This window comes from Alligator mississippiensis, chromosome 6 (genome assembly GCF_030867095.1).
Source record: "Alligator mississippiensis isolate rAllMis1 chromosome 6, rAllMis1, whole genome shotgun sequence".
Lineage (NCBI taxonomy): Eukaryota > Metazoa > Chordata > Crocodylia > Alligatoridae > Alligator > Alligator mississippiensis.
Window position 1 is genome coordinate 94,509,470 of NC_081829.1, and position 8,561 is coordinate 94,518,030.

At 49.5% G+C, this 8,561-nt stretch overlaps 1 long non-coding RNA gene across 2 annotated transcripts; it reads right to left on the minus strand.

Annotated features, from left to right (window-relative positions):
• Positions 1-5,870: 5,870 nt before the first annotated feature.
• On the minus strand, positions 5,871-8,034 carry LOC109282825 (uncharacterized). Of its 2 annotated transcripts, XR_002089847.2 has the most exons (3): positions 7,526-8,003; positions 6,968-7,075; positions 5,871-6,566 (listed from the first exon to the last, which is right to left on the minus strand). It is a non-coding gene; the product is annotated as an uncharacterized LOC109282825 (long non-coding RNA). The 2 variants fall into 2 exon arrangements; XR_002089846.2 differs by having other exon boundaries at positions 5,871-7,075; positions 7,526-8,034.
• Between the last annotated feature and the right edge of the window lie 527 nt (positions 8,035-8,561).

An 8,561-nucleotide genomic window follows, 5' to 3' on the forward strand; every position in this document is an offset into this window, starting at 1 on the left:
TTGACTACCTGCACGGTGTTTGGGGCAGGAGGCCATGTTCACCATCTGAACTTTCAACCCGCAAGCAACGGTGAAGTATTTTTTTCTAGCAGCAGCCAGACCTATGGGATGGCATGAACAGAAATTAGACCCTCAGAAAGAAGAAGCGAACCCATGTCGTCATTTTGTGGACTTGCTCGTGGATCTTCCCATAACACTCGTCCCCGGGCGGTGCTACCACAAGCAAAGGACACATGTTGGGTGTGGATCAATAGAAGGATTCAAGTGTAGCTGAAATAGCAAACTAGATTCATGCTGGTCCCCTGCCCAGGGGCACAGGTTGCCTTGTTCTGCCTCGAATACTGCATTTGTTCCTAGTTCTCTGAAAGCAAGAACAGGAGTGTAGCAAAAAGCAACTATGCTTTTCAATATGCAGGCACCTCTTTGCTTATGGGAACCTGAGGGTGTCCAAATGAACTGCAGCCATTTCCCAAACACCTACCCGCTGTTGGAGAACAATGAGAATGATGAGGAGAACGGGACACAAGTATGGCTGAACTGAGCTGGCATTTACAATTTGACCTCTAGCCCAAGCCAAATGTGTAAGGCACATATTTCCCAAAGTCCATGCACCTCTCTTTTCTGCAGTGTGTGTGTGTGTGTGTGTGTGTGTGTGTGTGTGTGTGTGAACATAAGAAGTGCCATACTGGGTCACACCAGTGGTCCATCCAGACCAGTATCCTGTCTCTGACAGTGGCAGAAGTGGATGCTAGAGGGAGAGCATTGAACAGGATAGGTCTAGAGCAGGAGTGGAAAAAATTCAGCCCGTGGGCCAGATGCGGCCCTCCAGGCCATTCTATCTGGGGCCCCTAAAAAATTTAGAAAATTAATATTTATCCGCCCCTGTCGTGTGGCCCTCGATGGCTTGCCAAAACTCAGTAAGCAGCTCTCTGCCCAAAATAATTGCCCACCCCTGGTCTAGAGCGATCTATCCCCTGTTGGCTATCCTCCTGATCATCCACCATTACTGGTATAGAGAAGCCAACAGAAACATCTCCAACTGTTCTGTTCAACAGCGAGTCATGAATCTCTCATTCATTAATTTGTCTAGTCCCCTTTTGAATCTGGCTACGCTATCTGCCTCTAACACCTCCTGGGGCAATGAAAACCACAAATTAACTACATGTTGCTTTAAAAAGTACATCTTCTTGTTAGCTTTAAACCTACCTCCTACTAATTCCAGTGGGCTCCTCCCCATTCTGGGACTTGGTGAACAACAACTCCCCGTCCGCTTGCACAAGTAAATACAAGATGCTTGCGCTCATGTCTGTGAATGCACGCCTACGGTGAGATATTCATCTCATACTTCCCAGAACAATGTCAAGCGAGCTGAGACGGGATGCAATCGCAGTGGGTTCTCATTTTCAAACAGACATATGAGGCAATATTTTTGGTAGAAGCTTGGTTGGCGCACACACAAAAATAGCCTTCTGCTTTATTCCAGATGTGGTCCTTTAATAAGCCTCTTGTCCTACTTTACTCATAATCCTCAAGCAGTTTGCAAAAGAAATGCTAACCCTGGAAGTGCTGTGCACAGAAGCAGCTTGGGCTTCTGCCGGCCAAGTTGTAACTTGAAGTCGGGGCACAACCGTACAACCTGCCCAACCACAAAATGACGCTTGCTCTGTCATAGTCAATGAAGGAGACCCCAGGTTAGTATGCTAGGAGGGTGAGAGCTTGCTCATAAGATAGAAGCTGGGCTCTTCTGATATTAATGCATCCCAGCAGGGCAGCTCACCCAGAGCCTCCAAGAGCCATAAAGGCTTCATTTTAATCCCACAACATGGCCATATATGATGATAAAAAATCTTGATGGAGAACAATGCGCAGTCAAGCCAATGGAAAGGAGCAGCTGTGGCATGGAGCCATGCGTCAGGGGCAAAGGGGGAAACCTTCCAAGCACTCAAGGGCAGCTTTGCGCTGAGTTAACTTTCAGGTCCTGGAAATCCTTTCCAGACATTGTTTCCATTGCCTGACTTAGGTTTCTGCCTGAAGAGCTTGGTCTGGTGGGGAAAGCCAGATTCCCTGTATACCCTCAAGGGTATATGGCCCTAAGGGGTCCCTTTTGCTGGGCCGGTATTATGCTTGCAAGGCATTTAATTAAGTGGAGCCCTATGGGATTGCAGATTTTACCGTCTTGCTGGAGAAGGGTCAGCTTCTAGCCAGCCCCAGGGCAGGGTGTGAGGAGCTCTGTGTTCATGAGCAAGGGCCCATCGGCACCTTTTGGGAATCCCAAGCCATGGGCCCCAGCTGACTACACTCACTCCAGCCCCAGCTTCCCACAGCTTGTGGAGCAGCAGTCTGTTAGCCCAGTTGAGCAGTTCCAGTTCATCCCAGCTGCAGGCAGAGATACACGTCCCCGCTGGCCATGTGGTACCCATGGACCGCTGCATCTGAAGTAAGGGCCAAGGCCAGCCCTGGTGCTGTTCCATCATCCCTGGGGTCCGAGCCCAGGTTGCAACTCATACATCATCCCCTTTCTCCTCTCTGTAGCCACACTTGCTGGGAAGGAGGTAGGACATGCAGTGAAATGGAGAACCTGGATTTGGCAAGCAGGTGAGAGCTGTGACCCTATCGAGGCTGAGGCCACCGTGATCTCCATGAGGGATGAGCAATACGACCACTAAGAAAGCAAGCAGCTCTGGTTGCCCGCTGGGTCCAGGCGTCATGCCGTGAGGTCCTAAGAACCGTGCTAACGGTGCATCTGCAAACCAAGTGTCTTGTTTGCACATCCGTCCTCGCTATTCCTGCACTGCCTCTGGGGCCACAGCCTCTCTAAATAGCCTGTTCCAGTGCTTTACTACCTGCCTAGTGAGAAAGAGGTGAACACACCTTCCTTCAAGTAAAGCAAGCATTGCACTTGAGCATGGTTAGGAAGCTAGTGTCTGGTAGTCTGGCCTTCATCTTACTCAGCTCTGCCATAGACTTCCCACAAGCCCTTTGTCCAGTCCCTTACCCTCCTGTGCCTCATTGTCCCCATCTGACCCAGTGGCAGCCCTTAAATTCATTAATGCTGCTATATCATTTCAGTGCCACCAGACAGACATGCCAGGCCTGTTTATCAGAGCCTTGCATTTATCCTCATGCTTCACAGCGGGGGTTAGCTAAATGCATGGATCATTTTTGCGGTGCTTTGGCAACATTTTATTTATCATGAGCTCCTGCTGGGGTGTTGAACAAACACTGTAACACACCAAAAAGCCCAGCAATATAAAGATCAAATCAAATATTTTATAAACCCTAAGTTAGAGGAGTCTGAGGAATGAATAGGAAGAGGGAGGCATGGAACTGAGCCATTCGCTGCCTCAAGCTTGCAAATAATTTCTTCCATGGCTGGGATTTGCACTTGCTTTGCTTTCAGGTAGCAGCAACCCTACTGCCTCCGCTCAGTAGTGGTGGTCTCAGCAGGCTGGGACTTTCAAGGGGGAACCCATCACTCATCACTGGGAGTTGGCTAGCTGATCTCAAACACTTGGGAAGTCACAAGAGTTCCTCAAGCAGGAGAAGGCCTCCCCCTATGCTTTTTAAATGGGGGAGGAAGGGTGGTCTATGCTCACACTCCCATCATAGTGAATGCCAGTGAAGCAAAGCTGGAGCCAGCAGCAATGGGATGTCAGGGAGACAAATCTAGGACCCTCCACCCTGTAAAACTCACCCAGACAGGCCTGGACCAGGCCTATGTGATGTTAACTTCTTTTCCTCCGCTGTGCATTATTGAATTTCCAGTCCAGCTAGGCATGCCCTCTGCCCCTCCAGCCAGCTGAGTAGCTTCACTGCCACGACAGCCCTTCCCTTCCTCCAAACAGGCTCTCGGTGCTACCCCTGCCCTGCAGCCCAGGCAGGACCAGACACCAGCCCAGGGATTTGAGTCTGAGGGGAAAAAAATCTTTGAATCAGCAGCTTGCACGTCTAGCAAGCTCCTAAATAGGCTGAAGTGTTCAACTCTTGTAACTTCCTGCAGCCTGCTGGTTAGAGAGACTAACATCTTTCTTCTCCTCCTATAGCCCTTCAGCATAAAAAGAGGAGAGAGCAGGGTGGGCTGCCCCATGCTCCGCTTGCCTAAGACTTGGGTTGTGCATGCCCAAGCTAAATATCAATGTACTCTGGTGGCAATGGGCATTAGCCATGTGCCCCAGTATAGCTGTGGAAGTAGAGCGTGACCCCCAGGGCCTTGGCTGCAAGTTGTATGCACAACCATGGCACGGCTTTGTACCCATCCCCACTCTTGTCCCATCGGACAAGACTGAGCTTATGGGAGCCAGAACAAGCCTTTAGATCTCCAACTCAGGGGTGAGAGCTGTTGGTAGCTTCTGCCCATACACTGGCTCGTAGTTAGAAACCACTGCCAATTTGCTTCTCTTAAACTAGCTTAAAAAACAACAGGCTACAGAGCAAGCAAGGGGGATATTTGCCATGGCTTGCCTAACATCTTTCCCAACTCTACAGTTGGTCCAATAAAAGAAACCATCAGAAAACCCTTACTCCTCATATATTTCCTAACCATCGTGGCAGTGATACTTCAACACCTCCTAGTCTTCATGGCATTGGCAAGAAGATGCAACTGAGGATTGAAGGGATAACTCGAGAAGTTCTTGTCCAAGTGTTTCGTGGTGGACAGATGCCGGTCAGGACACCCGCTCGTCTGTGGGGCTGGTCTGGCCGCTCATCCAGCCCACAGGGGTGAGTTTGGCATCTCTGGCATGGCTGCTTTCAAGTGTGTGGGTGTTTTAGGTGTGGGCGGTGCAGATTGCCAACATAATTACATTGGCTAGGGGGTACAAGCTACCTGGGACTGACACAGGTATGGCAGCAAAACACTGCCACGGCTATGGCACTTAGACACCGAACTGCCACTTCAGACACTTAAGCCAAACATTTCGCTCTCCAGAAGCCCTGCCTGATCCCTGGGATTTGCCTAAGTCCCCCCTACCCCGTGACTCTAGTCCCAAACCTTTACTCAAAGCTTCATTTCCTCCTTATTTCCCACTATTATACTGACCCAATCCCACCCCTGCACCCCCTTAACCCACTTATTTCCTGCTATGAAACTGGATGTTTAACCCACCTATTTCCCACTATTAAACTGACCCAATCCCACCCCTGCACCCCCTTAACCCACTTATTTCCTATTATTAAACTGGATGTTTAACCCACCTATTTCCCACTATTAAACTGACCCAATCCCACCCCTGCACCCCCTTAACCCACTTATTTCCTATTATTAAACTGGATGTTTAACCCACCTATTTCCCACTATTAAACTGACCCAATCCCACCCACACCCACCCCCCCAAGCCAATATAGCTACTAGCTGCATAGTCATATGTGATCAGGGGCTGGAGCGCATGTTCGTAACATCAGCCCTGACTTACGACATGTTCTCCTCACCCGGATGTAGGTCAACAACCATTTGTTAGCCCAGGCCTCAAGCCAAGGGATCACAGGCATGTTTGTACAGCACCTAGCACAAATACAGTATCCGTGGGAATAACCTGAGATAACCCTGACCGAGGGCTGTGTACGGGACAAGTTGGTCCTTTTGGTAAATGAAAGTAGCTGAAGAATGAGCGGACTGTGGCACGTGTCCCTCTCTCCCGCTGTCGGCGTGATGCCAGCGGCCGCGAGGCGGTGCAGCGGCGATGCCTGGAGTTGCAATCACCTACTCTGTCCCATTGGATAATGACATGATTTAATTCCCCAAGCCCATCAACCCAGCTCATTTTCCCCGACCCCAACCCCACCTCATGCCTTAACACACATGCAAAATGAACGGAAGTGATGTCATTAAATAAATGCCCTTTTGTTAACAATTAAAACCGTATCTAGTCCTGTGAGCTGAGTGGATTTATTTGTCACTCAAGGTTATAAATCAGTGCCGGGCTCGTACAAATAAAGCAATATGCTGCAATATTTATAAGGTATCTGAATAATTTTAGAAAGGAGGAGCAAATGCCTATTGCACCTGTAGGGAAATTAAACTCTCCACCAGAAACCTTCGCAGCCTGCTGATAGAGCTGGGGGAATGGGGCAAAAGCAGCGCTCACAGACACTCATTCAGACTCCGTTCATTATGGGTTTTTGGCTGTCTTTTTTATCCTTTACTCAGACCTACAGATTTGCGTTCTTCCTTGTCCTTCGCCCTAATGGCCTCCTATGCACTCAGCCAAGGGCAGTCACGGGAGGGGGAGAGAACTGGGCATTTGGTCCTATATTATTTGCTTGTTTAAAAATATTTCACTTCTCCATTCAGGTAGGTGAAACGATACTACGAGGACTAAGAGGTCCGGTCGAACGACACTACCACATCACAACTGAGACACACGAACAGCCTGCAAACAACAGAGGCACCTCAATGGTCTACCCTGTGCGTGCGTGTCACGTCAGGAGCGCAAATCCAGGTACAAAGACACGGTCAGAGGTGCCGAACGCCCGCAGCTCCCGTTAATCCCAGACGAACTTCTAAGTGCTGAACGCTTCGGGAAATCAGGCTCCTTGTACCTTGGCATCCAAGTATGGACTTTGGCACCCTGATGTGAGAAAACAAGTGTGAAAGGTTTAACTATTAACTCTTCCACTGAGGACAACTAATGAACAAATCCATAAAAGTAAAAGCCCGCTCGGGATTGATTTCTGTGAGGGGGCGAAAGTTCAGCTGACCGAATGATTAATGCGCAGTGAATAATCTGATCGGCTCTGAAAACTCATGGCACAGATTGACAAGCAAACCGCACGGGAGGAGTGCAGCGACTGCAAACCAGGAGTGCGGAGCACATCATTAATTCACAGACCTACCAGCTTCTCTCCGGCACGACTGTGCTGCGAGCAAACAGCTAAGGACTGCGAGGCTGGTTTTTCCGGATTTGACGAGCCAAGGGTCTGACTGCAGAGTTTCATTACTTGTTTTCCTTTCTAATTAAGCAATACTCACCTGCGCAGAGAGCCCTTCTCCAGCAGTAATAACTGCAGGGGATGACCTGTGATGCATCCCAGATTACCCTGGGCTAGAAGTCTGCAATGAGGTCACCATCATGTTCAACTGACAGTAAAAGAGAAAAGAAATACAAGACAATGGAGCTATTAAAATAGGTGCTTTAGGTGCAGGGGAGGAATATTAACCTGCTCCGACTGACTAGGACTGGGGCTGCAGGGACTGCCTATTGCCTGCGTCGCATTGCAGGGAGACGTGCTCCGGATAAGCGTGCAATGTGAACGGCTACGACTATCGTGTGTGAGCTGAGCTGCTTGTGCACGTCCAGCTGGGCTCTTTCTGGCTCATCCCAGTGCTAGAGTCTCTCCCCACGCCACGGCGCCCGGCGCAGTTAGTGTCGCGTCCACCGGACTTGCAGCCGTCGGCTCCACGGAGTTACAACTTGTTTTCATCACAGAGGCAAATTAGGCCCGAGTCAAAACGCACACAGCACTGATCTGCTAAGGACAGAGATGGCATCTTTACACGCTCGCTTTTCCCCCCTCTGACAGTACTTACGTGTCCTGTACATTAGCCAGATTGCTTGAGTCATCTCTCTGTTCCACTAATAGTCCTCGTGTGTCTGCTCCACATTAAACGTTTCCTCTACAACCCTGGTGTTGTCCCTTGAAGTCTGCCATTTGCTGCCTCTGTCAGGGCTGTAATTATGACTCAGCAGACGTGTGATTTTTTTTTCCACCTCCCTCGAAGTTTACTACATGCCGCACTCCCAGGTCCTCTCAACCGCGGGGGCTGAACGGTGCAGACGACCGTGGCACCTCTGGAAGGGAGGGGAATCGATGCTGCTTTTCTCCCTTATCTGCCCTGTACAACATTGATTTCTGGCTCACTGTCTGAACCGTTACAACCGGCGACACGTTCCCACCGCCGACTGCCCCAGCACCCGTCTCACCGGGGGACCCACTTCACACTTGCTGGAGTCCGCAAATGCCTATTTCCAAAAAGCTTTGGCAGCCCCTAACTTTTACTGTCGAAACGTTATTTCACCAGAAGGCAACACCAATGAAATGGAGGTTATAGTGGGGGGGAAGGTCATTACACACTACTAGTCATTTAAGCTTTTTCTTCCATGAAGGATTTGGTCATGGCATTCACTTTGGGGTGCCAGCCTACATGTGGCTCTGGGAAGGAGGCGAGATGGGTGTCTTTTAACATACGCTTCAATGAGAAGTACGAGGTGGTATACATAGAAATAGGCAGGCCCCATTTATGGAGCATGGACAGTGACCTAGAGGTTGATATCCAAACAAATGATTTCAATTGCAAATGATTTTACGCAGGAAATATTGCATTGCAAAATATAATTCATTTCTCCCACCCCCAAGCTCCTGCATGAGCTCAGAAGAGGGAAGTAACCCTGTTAATAAACTTGGTGTTCACACCAGCTCGCATGGGGATGGGTTTGAATGCTGAATGAGGAAGCCACACTCACCGTTTTCAAATGCACGCCAAGCAGGGCTCCTGGATCCACGACTATAAGGATATCCTGGTGTGTGGTCTGTAGCATGCACTGCTGGAGAGGGAAAAAAAACAA